Source organism: Thermobia domestica, chromosome 11 (assembly GCF_964235325.1).
Source record: "Thermobia domestica chromosome 11, izTheDome1.hap1.1, whole genome shotgun sequence".
In the NCBI taxonomy this organism is placed as follows: domain Eukaryota; kingdom Metazoa; phylum Arthropoda; class Insecta; order Zygentoma; family Lepismatidae; genus Thermobia; species Thermobia domestica.
Window position 1 is genome coordinate 96,617,446 of NC_137464.1, and position 11,107 is coordinate 96,628,552.

The 11,107-nt window shown below is 35.3% G+C and overlaps 1 long non-coding RNA gene across 1 annotated transcript; it reads left to right on the plus strand.

Annotated features, from left to right (window-relative positions):
• The first annotated feature begins 1,281 nt into the window (after positions 1-1,281).
• On the plus strand, positions 1,282-8,962 carry LOC145663634 (uncharacterized). Its single transcript, XR_014127200.1, has 2 exons — positions 1,282-1,778; positions 8,810-8,962. It is a non-coding gene; the product is annotated as an uncharacterized LOC145663634 (long non-coding RNA).
• Positions 8,963-11,107: the final 2,145 nt, after the last annotated feature.

Here is an 11,107-nt window from a genome sequence, read left to right on the forward strand (position 1 = left end):
GTCCCATTCCTTGACATACAACAGGGTTCTTCTATAAAATCGCTATATGGCGAGGGAAATGCGTAAGAATAACTCTTATTAACACATACGCATGTTTTTTCCTTGCTATTGAAACATCATTTATACAGGTAGCACTGTTCCAATGTCTCTTGATGCAGATTAATATTTGAACATGTAAATTTAGTACGTTGCACTAGCTTGACATTATGAAACATTTTTATTTTCACATTTTGAAAGAATTATACTCTCTCTTTTGAGAGTGGTTAGAGATCAATCTTGTCCGTTCTCAAAATAGAAACACTAGCATCTTTACATCTTGAAAGAGAATGAAAGTCCTCTCTCTCGGTCCTCTTCCTGCGTCGCATAGTTGCCAGTTAGCGGCGCAAGAATACACTGACTAAACTAAAATATAGTTCGTAGAAAACATTAAGTTTTGACTTTATTCTATTGCTAATAATATATAATGAATGGTTCATAAGTTAATAGAAATCACATTAAAAACACTGATTGTTCCAATACGTTATGGAACTGACGATTATTGATAATTTTTACATTGTTACGTAAAGATCTGTCATCGTCATGAGAGTTCATTGCGTGGGCGGACAGCACGAGAGTAGCTAAATTTTTCCTCCAAATATGGGCTGACGGGAGGAAGCAAGACTGTCTGGAAAAGTGAGGCACCTTTTGGGTGACAAATTCTTAAGCATTGTTTTCCTCCAACTGCTAGCTCACTGCGTATCATTTCTAAGATTTGACGTTGGGGAAATACGAGGGTTGGTTTAAAAATTCATGCCAATCCATCTTGTTATAATATGTTACCGTTATGGGTCACTGTTAGGAGTATCTACATCACTGTTAAGAATATATTGCCATTAGGAGTCAGTGTTAGGAGCATCTACGTCACTGTTAGGAATATATCACCGTTAGAAGTAAAAAACAATAGATACATTCAGCTGTTTCAAATTATATGATTTTACTGTACATTTGAAGTACACAAAAAATACAATCTGTTTCAGTACAGTAAGAACCGTCTGTTACCATTCGTCACGACAATATATTTTTCAACGTCATAAAATATATTTTTCTCTGTTTTCTCCAAAATTACGCGTGAGAATAGTATAAAATGATATTTCTATTTGTACTATTTTTGTTAGAAGCTAATAATATTGTAGGATTTGTATTTTTGACCAAAAAGTCATTGTTTAAGAAAATAGGAAAATGGCAATCGAGATATTACCTAGGTAAACACCAATATTGTTTTAAAGTGTTATCACTTCGCAACGGACAGTCTAAATATAAATTGCAACACACCATTCCTGGTTGGTTGTTTATCCTTTATATTTGTAACGAAGATGTCTGCACTAGAAATAATTCATCGAACACATTTGTATTATACATGGCTCATTTTGTTTTGAGAGTAAACCGTGAAATCACGCGTTTTTATCATTTGTAATAATGGTTTGCAATAGCTCGAGCCATGTGCTTTAGATTTGTCTTGGCCATGAAGGAGTGTTCATTGACCGTATTAAGCGTTCTTGGCCCTATAGGATCTTTGAGATACACCATTAAATGGTTACTTCTGCCGTGCTTACGTTTAAATAATTAAACAAGTATGTTTATACGAAGAATCATTTAAGTTTCAAACATTTGGTTTAGAATACCTTAATAATTTGGATGAGACATCGAAGAAAATGACGAATATTCTTATAAATTCAGAAAAATATACGAAGTTACTCCAATATTAAGCTGGAATTGTCAACAATGAAACTCATCAAAAGGTAAGATTTGTTCTTACTCACAGTGTGTAACATTAGAAGCTATTTCAACTATCTTAAATGTTATACGTAGTCAAAGTAAAACTATTTAGCAATTCCCCAATGTTATGGTCTTTAGAAGAAATAAGTCACGTGATTAATAAATAATAAATAGTAGGAGAATTCCGATACAAACCAGAGGCAACACCCGTAACAAATGCAGATGATTTAGGATAGAACTAACAACTCTTCGCACAAGAGGTAAGCACTGGATCTTTCCTAAATACAGTTCTTTCTCTATCTAATTTGTATTTTCAACAGGTGTTAGTACAACCCTCCAGTCCAACGAAGTTAGAAATAAAAACTATAGGAAATAAGGAAATAAAACCATAGGACAAACATATATATATTTATGAAATCGTTCCATTCATGCGCGCCAATAGTAGGGAGCCCGAGCAGACCTTCCCCCTCTAAACTAAAGTTTGCTTGGGCCTCCGAGAACTACCTATCTTCTCTTGAATGTTTGGATATCTGAGAACAGGCATAAGCCAACTCCTCCCTCCAAAACTTAAACAGAAATTGTAACCAATGGTTGCTGGTTGTATGTCACCTTTTCACAACTAAACGGATAAACCCACTGAAATTTATTTTCGAATATAGAACGGGGATTGAGCCATATTTTCTTTGTTTCATTTTGATTACAATGTCTATTCTCATTCAATAGAAAGTTAAAATTGTAGCTCAAAGATAGCCTCATATTCAACAGATGAAACGTGGCATATAAACTCCTCGCAGAAATGAATGGAAACGTGTTCCAACATTTCTAAATAACTTAGCTTCTAAAAGAACAATTTTAATTATTACTTTTTTAAATTTCTGAATTTGTATTCACAAAATGTATTTCATCTGTAAAGAATGGGAACTCCTAGAACCATTATATATAGAAATATAGAAAATAATAATGTTTAACCTTAATAAATTTTTAGAATGAAAAAATATTTACTTTTGTTGCTACACATTCAGCGTACAAGGATTTAAACTGCTTATAATCCGAATTCCCTTCAAAGATAAATATTTTGTGGTTGTTTTACATAAGTATGAACATTCTTCCTATGCAAGTCAAATATTTATTCAATTTCCATTATTTTGAAAACTATCTCTATTCTTGTAATAGTTTTTTAAATAAAATTCTTCGTAGTGTATATATACTGTAATTAAAGATATAAATATTTAATATTTTGTTAATTTTAGATTACACAGATGCTGATAGGCTTCCTTATATAAGACTTTGAATTATTTATTCATCTACGACACTTTGCCCATCCACTACTAGGTACACCCTATGCGACAATCAGTACTCTTGACGACTTCCTGGCAGTGCACTTTGAAGTAAGGAAGACTTTCTGCAGGTGTACAATGGGTATTTTATTCCATTCTTGTTGGCCAGCAACTATGTATACCGTACGAAAAGAAAGACAATATTTTGAAATCCTAACGCACTACAGTCCACTGGGTTGGCTTCGTGACTCTTCACTGGGATGTTGGTAAGTGAAACCGGTCTAATCCCAGTTCTAGCTTCCATCCGTCTGTAGAGTACTAGTGATGATGTGGCAGTGCGGCTGTACTACTTATTCTGACTCAGCTCCACTCAGTTGGTGTCCCCTTACAACAGTGTGAGGATTTCGTTCTTGCAAATACCCTTCAAATCATGTTCTTAGCAATACACGGGATTGATTTTCACATTGTGTGTAACGTGAAGGAGCCTTAATTTTTCCCATAGCAAAATCAGCTACATTCATGAAACCGGATAACTTTCGGTACAATAACCTGACGAACGAATTTACTTCATCCTTTTAGCATTGACTTCTGTATAATACCTGGAATCTGTCTACAATTCATGAGATATCCATGCCTCATTTACAGTGACTGCAATCTCCACCTATCTCTAGCCAAGTGACGAAGGTCCGCAGTTGATTTCCTGTGTGATCAGATGGCGGGTATCACCGCATGAGCATCCTCCTTATGAACCACATTTTATGAATGGCGTGGTAGATGGTAGCTATGGCACACATAAAACCTGTGGACAAAGAACGCTGAATGGGTGGATTTTCTGATACCGTTACTGTTTTAATTTTGCGCAGCGTCAGCTTCACAAATCCGTTTCCCCATGATTCAGCCTCACACGTACCAGCAAATCTGTGTTAGTAACACTTTTTAGCAATGATGGAAAAACTGAAGTATACATCTGGATAATAGTTACTACAATGTAAAGTTCCCGAAATTGAATAACTTTCGGTATCATTGACTTCGCTACAACACAAGTACTTTGAAAGCAGACACATCACACATTACTGGCTCAGTGATGGAACTTTTTTGTATTGTACCGTATCCCTTAGATTTCCTCTTTATGGAAGCCTATCAGCATCTATGTATTTTCAACTTAACTTGACAGTGACGTCATCAGCACTATGCAAATGAAATTATGAAGTCACTCAATTCGGAGTGTGACTATGTTTTTCAGAATGCCACACGTATAAGAATAATCGTAACAATCTTGATCTGATAATAGTCACATACAGAAGAGAATAGCAATGTTACTAGCGAGTGCATTGCAGAAAACGATGTAAATAATAGGAAGATGACAATCTGAGACAGAAATTTAAGTATCCACTAATATTGTCTAATTTACTTTTTATACCATTATATATATGTGTTAATACTGCTTTCCTCGCTTATACGTCGGCAAGCAGGCAATTTAGAACTCAGTTCTAAAAATAGAAATTAAAATGGAAAGTGTTTTAGTTCAGTGCTCTTCAATTCTCGCAGTAAAAGGTCCTGAACAAAGACTTCAACCAATAAATTATCTCACAATAAACGTGTAAGAATATTATGAAAGATCGGTACTAATAACGTTAATAAGTTTAAAGGGTGTAGATGGATAAAACGCAGCTACCTGTGGAAACACCCAACGTCTAGATTCTAATATCTGGTAAAACTACGGAGTTCGGCTGAAGGTGAACAACAAAGGAGAACAACAAGAGGAGAGAGAGGAGGATAAACCCATTTCCAGAACTAGTAGCAATCAGGTTGATCGCAATTGGATCCACTGGAGGACAGGAATAGGATTTTTTTCCCGAGCACTGGAAATGGGTTTTTAAGCAATGCTAGGTAGTCTTAATTATTTTTCTAAATTAGCAGAATTAGCTGGATTCAGGCAAAGTTTGTCGTTGAAACAGCAAACTGTACACTTTAAGCATCTATCGTCCATGAACAAGACCGCAATGGCTTCAAGCGTCGAAGAGAATGCCACAGCACTACAAAAGCATGACTATATTCTCTTAAGTAGAGTAAAATTGCCCAAACTCCCAATCTAGTCATAAACAGCACATATTACTTGGAGCCTCACTAGTCATCCATTAGCATCAGCTTAGTGTTCTCACTTGATGGGTGGACGCTGCCAGTCACTGGTCTGTTAGTGATCAAGAAATAATAGGCTGAAGAATTCCGCCACCAGTTCTTTCCATTTTCCCATTCTTCGGGTCTAGAAACGGACGCACCGGGCTTCTAACTGAGGGAAGCGAAAGAAGCCTCCGTTATTGAATTACATCCTGAAGTAATACTGTCGAAGCCTGTTACAAATTTTTCCACTGTTACCCACTGCATTTACTCTCAGTTCCTCGTCAACCTTGGTACTGATTGCCTAGTTATGAGGTCTGTACGCCGCGAGGTACTTAGAACTCTGCTTTTTGCAACTACAAGTTTGCAATAGCATGTGAGATGTGAAATGAGAATAACATGTAAAGATCTCTGTTACAGTGCTCTTACAATTTGCCACAGTGCACTTTCGTTATATACCTTAGTTACCAAAAAAAAGAAAAAGAAAAAACTCTGTTAATGAATAGAACAGAAACTCTTCAATTCTAAACGTGGGCTTGGGACCGGCTATGGCAGAGTCAAAACTCAGTTCTGATGTTGAAATCCATTTTAGTTTGTCGTTAGTCTAATTTCTGATCCAGTAGCATCAGCATTGTAACAATAATTCAGATTCCCGACACAACTTTGTCAGAGAAGACACAGTATTCACTCATAAGTGTTAATTTGTTATTATAAGGTAAGCCTTTTCACTATTAAGGAATAACAAATGCTCCCTCACGTTGCCACAGACAACGTTTACTGTACCATTCGCCTTTTGTGCCACTCACTTCTGCATTATTCATATAGAACATGTAAATTATAACGCGTATTTTCCATAAAAATAAAGGAGTACTTAATTTCGTGCTTTTGTGTCTAAAGGTTTAAGAAAACATGAACACGTAATGATACTTTTTCCTTTTATATTCAGTTTCTCGCGGAGAAATTTCCAAAATACGTAAATACGAATTAGGATTCTCCTGATATGTACAAAAAACATATGGGACAAAATAATAATGCGTAATTATACATTCAAAGCTTAAAAATCCCTGCTTCCAATATATATACACAATAGCCTTATTGAATTCGCTCGGTTAATGGCATGTTCACATATTTTACATTCAGCAAATCCAAAGAAACATGATAATAGTGTAATTTGGCACCCATATCAGTTCGACATTGAATTTGAAAACTAATATTTCAAACAAAGACTAGTTCACACAGTGGCGTATTTAAGGGAGGCTTCCGGACTTTCGCCCCCCGAAATTTTATTTACTATTTTAAAGTAAATGAAATATCTTGCAGCATTTTCACATTTCCAAGAATAAAGTTAGCAAATCCCTTCTCCCCGAAACAAAATCTTAAATACGCCACTGAGTTGACATGTCAAAATTTATTTCTATTGATGATTAGAGCCACGAACTGATATTAAGAGAAATTATCTGGAAAAAAATTCTAATTGCTCTCCAGTATTATTCACATTGGAATTCGAAACATCTATTCCATCGTATATTTATCACTTACTGCTAAAATAGAACGCTGATGGCCAAAAGAAATTTAAAACTGAGAGTCACTCCACCTTTGCTTTTCGTTTCATATGTCAAGGTGAATCGGAGCTAAGAGCTAAGAACATTTGAAAGTAATATATTTGAGCTCCATTTTCTAATAATCGACCCAGCACCAAAATCTTGGTAACCAAAATGCTAAAGAATATATTTTCATAATGGGCAGCTATGGTATTTTTCCATCGCTCGAATAATTATATAAATGAAACATTAAATGTGGTAGCACGATTAAACGTTATAATTTTAATTGGCTTACATTCAGGGTCGTTTTTACATAGGATTAGCGTTATACTAAGGGTTGACTAAGGTATGAATTATGTGGTAATCAAACCCTATCACAAATAAGAACGACTTCGAATATTATCTATTTTATTCTTTTAACTTTTACGTCTTATATACAGCATTGCGATGCGCGCATGGTACTTCACTGCTAAGTTAAGGTTGACGAAAACATTACTTAGTTAATAAGGTTCCGCCGACCGCCAGAACCTCTTCAAAAAGAAGAAAAAAGGAGAGATATATAAAAAAGACAAGACAAAGACTCAAATGTCGACTCTTTTAACATAAAACCAATTTTAAAATACTACAAGAACCTGAAAAAATAATTGCAGAGGTGAGCGCAAGCAAAAGCTTGTCCACTTCTTAAAGAGAACGATGTCATGGGTTCTTTCTTTGCAAATACAACATATGTTTGTACTTTTAAATCCATTTTAGGAGAGGGAACCTTCATTAAAAGTGAGAGTTGCTTTCCCTGCCATCTCAGAAAAAGGTGATAAAAGTGTCAACAATATTTTAGATAATATGGTATGTGAATATGAATGTTTTGAGAAGTTCATTATGCAAAATGGTTGTGCTTTTATTACTAATCTAGTATATTGTAGACTGTTGATATTTCTGTTCGTACAAAACTTTGTTTCAGTTAGTGAATAATAATAATAGAAAAGCCATTCATAGGAAACAATACGGTATCAATTATTGAAGCGAGTGTAAATAAGTCTCTAACATTCAACAGAGGTACAAATAGCAAAAGTAAATTTTGTATACTTAATCTGATTTTAAATTTAATTTAACATGTTCCTTCTTCTTCGCTTAAATGAATAATCCTATGGTCAATAGTAAGAAGATAAGGAAGGGGGGAAATATACCCTGGTGAAGAAATTAACGCAGATACATAGTTGGATAAAAATCTTTTCTGGGCTTATCTCCAATTAAAAAAAAAAATCGATTTTAATGTCATTCGAGGGCGAAAGTGCAAAACCTCGTAACTCATTAAAACCAAACTTTTCAGGAGAGCAATAAACCCGTTCTGCTTTTACCACAAAAAAAAAAAAAGCGATACGAGGTTTTATGAAGTTATTTTGTTTACGATTTGTATTGGGTTTTCGTTTACGAGCTTTTGCATACTCATAGATTCAGATGTGGGGAATTGAATGCAACCAAAATCTAAAATTCCATTTTTAAAAAGGTGGAGATACGAGATTTTGCACTTTCGTCGTCCAATGGTGTATTTTCGATATTTTTCTTGAGACCCAGTTTCTTGAAAAAGATTTTAATCAACTTTTCATAAATGATCTTGCAATTGACCCGTTTGATTCGTTCCTTGTCAGCGACACGTTCATGTCCATTCCTTGTTACTACTACACAGTCACTACTTTATAGAGCCTTACACTATTATAATTTATACTTGTATTATTATTAATAAACAACCAAACAACTGTCCCATTGTGTCGTGGGTTTTCCGTAAAGTGTCGCCAGTCAAAAGAAGTTGGGAACCACTGTCCTAATGGAACAGATTTTTTTTAAAGAATTATTTTAAAATCTGCAATTAGAATTAACAGAGAATATATTTTAGGTCCACCAGCCTTTATTTTCGGTGAATATAATTTATAGAATGCTACCAATAAGCAGTAAGAAATCAAAGTATTGAGCTGATATTCCTAATAGTTTCAATATTAGTTAATAGTTTACCTCATTTTAGATTAGTGACTAGTTTTAGTTAGAATGTTTTCTTTTTCTAAAGTTTTAGGAAGTAACTTGTAATGTTCATGTACTGTGAGCTTCTTTTTTTTTAACACCCAGGTATGACGAATATGAAGAATTGTGATTGGATATTGGAGAAGGCTAATTCCACAATATCAGTACTTGAAGAATGACATAATAAATAGTTTAAACACGACTGTACCTTGTTGCCAAAGTGGTTTGTATTTCTTTAATAAAACAATTCTCATTTTACTTGATTGGTCTTTTAATAGATTTTTCGAAATTAATTTGTAAGAAATACACAATTAATTTTCACGGCAGCCGAATTGACGTTTGACCTTGAGTGCTACTCTTACGTTGATCAATCCTTTTATAGTAATTTTAACCTTGCACACTGTTCTTTGTCTACCAATCCACTTACACTGATGTTGCCAGCGTTCGTTGATGTTGTCGATTCGGCTGACAAGCTATGTGTTCTTAGTAAGGTCAGCGTGTTGTACACCCGCTGAAAGCAAACATCTTATCACGAAGATTTGGCAATAGGTAGCTAAGCACAAACTCACTGTTAGTTTGTTTATGAAAGTTCAACGTCCCTTTTCAGCACCGAGGCTATTTGGATAAGAGGAGAGGCCATAGTTTTACTACTCTTAGGAGAGAGAGACGGGTGTCTCGACTGATGCTATTTTACTTACGGTAATTAAAAGGAATGAGACGTGGATTTGCAGTTTGAGGTGTGTTCTCCCAGAGCAGTGTTGCCAATTTGAGAGAGAGTCACTAAATCTAGGGGATTTCACTTCCAAGATAGCAACAAAAAATCATTTTTTTCCATTGGCGACGTTTTGTGGTGATAAGTTTTTAATGACAATTTGGCGACTTAACTTACAAATATAAACTTTCATGTTACGACCAACTGGCCCTTCTGCAAACAAGGACTATTCGTTCGAATCAATTTTTATATATGCTTTGTTTTGCTTTTCATTTATTTTAATCTCTGCAAGTTTACACCTAAGATCATCCCTCCACGATTTCGCTTTGTTTCCAGTTGTCATAGTTTTCGGGGTCGCTGAGATCAACAGTGATACTTCCGATCCCGTTTAAATCCAAATTCAGCTCCGCAACTTGCCCGAGGGGAGATATATAAAATGATTGAAAATGATCGATATTGGTGTCAAGTCCATAGCTTTCAGGATTGCTGACTTAACAGTGACACTTCCGATGTCGTCTAAATACCAATTCTTTCCCCTTTAGTACTCCTAAGGTGGAATGACGACATGTATAACTAACTGAAAATGATCGATATTAATGTCGAATTCTTAATTTTTTGGATCCCCAACTTGATTGACGATAGTTTTTGTGCCTTTTAAGTCCAAAATGAAACTATTCTTTCCTTGCGATGAACGGGTATTCTGCTAGTTTAATAGTAAAAAAGAAAAGAGCTGAATTAAGTTATTTGTTGGAAGCACTGTATACAAATCTAAAAATAAGAATAAAAGTTACAGCAAAAACACATGCGTTACGTAACAAAGAAGTAAACCCCTCCTTCCCTTGTCACACATCGTAACGCAAGCCAGAACCCCCTTCCGCCTTTGCCGCATTACGTAATAATTGTTCGGCCCCTTATCTTGGTGTCAGGAATCACGTCCCATCATCGAATTACTCATTTAGCAGTTGAATCTTGTAGTGAATCGTACCTGAGCGATGTTTAAGAGGTTTCATCACGGCGAAATTAAAATGCCGCTAATTTTACAGTAATTATGTGATATTTTGAAATAGATAAAAGATAATTGAAATGTGGAACAAGAACGCCTTAGACAATATTATTTTGCGTGAGATACCGTTATCACAAGTCACCTAGTTGCTTTTCCGTTTTCAGCTGTTTAGAAACGCGAAAATAAATGCCGATTTTCAAAATGGCTCGAAATCGAAAGCAGATAAGTGAGTAGTGATAACGGTATCTAATGTAAAATGACATTGTCTAGGTCGCTCTTGTTCCAAATTTCGATTATCTTTTATCTATTGGAAAATATCACATTAATTACTATAAAATTAGCTGTATTTTAATTTCGCCGGGATGAGGTCTCTAAAGTGTTTTGACAGATTAAGTAGCACTGATGAAACTAAATAGAATTGTGTTTGTTTATTGGTTTTCAGTGTTCCTTTTCAGTAGCGGAAGTGGGGGAATGGTGGTTCAGTGGCAGAGCGCTTACCTCTGGTGCATGGGGTCCCTGGTTCGATCTCCGAATAAGTAAGCTTATGGTGAACAACATCGTGCCCGTTAGTTTTCACAGGTTACTCCCGTATCATCCCTCATTTTCTTTTCACCAATTATTCCATCATTCACTTGCCTCAATCATCCCTCTCCCTTAGCATAACGGGCATAACCGTAGGACAGTAAAC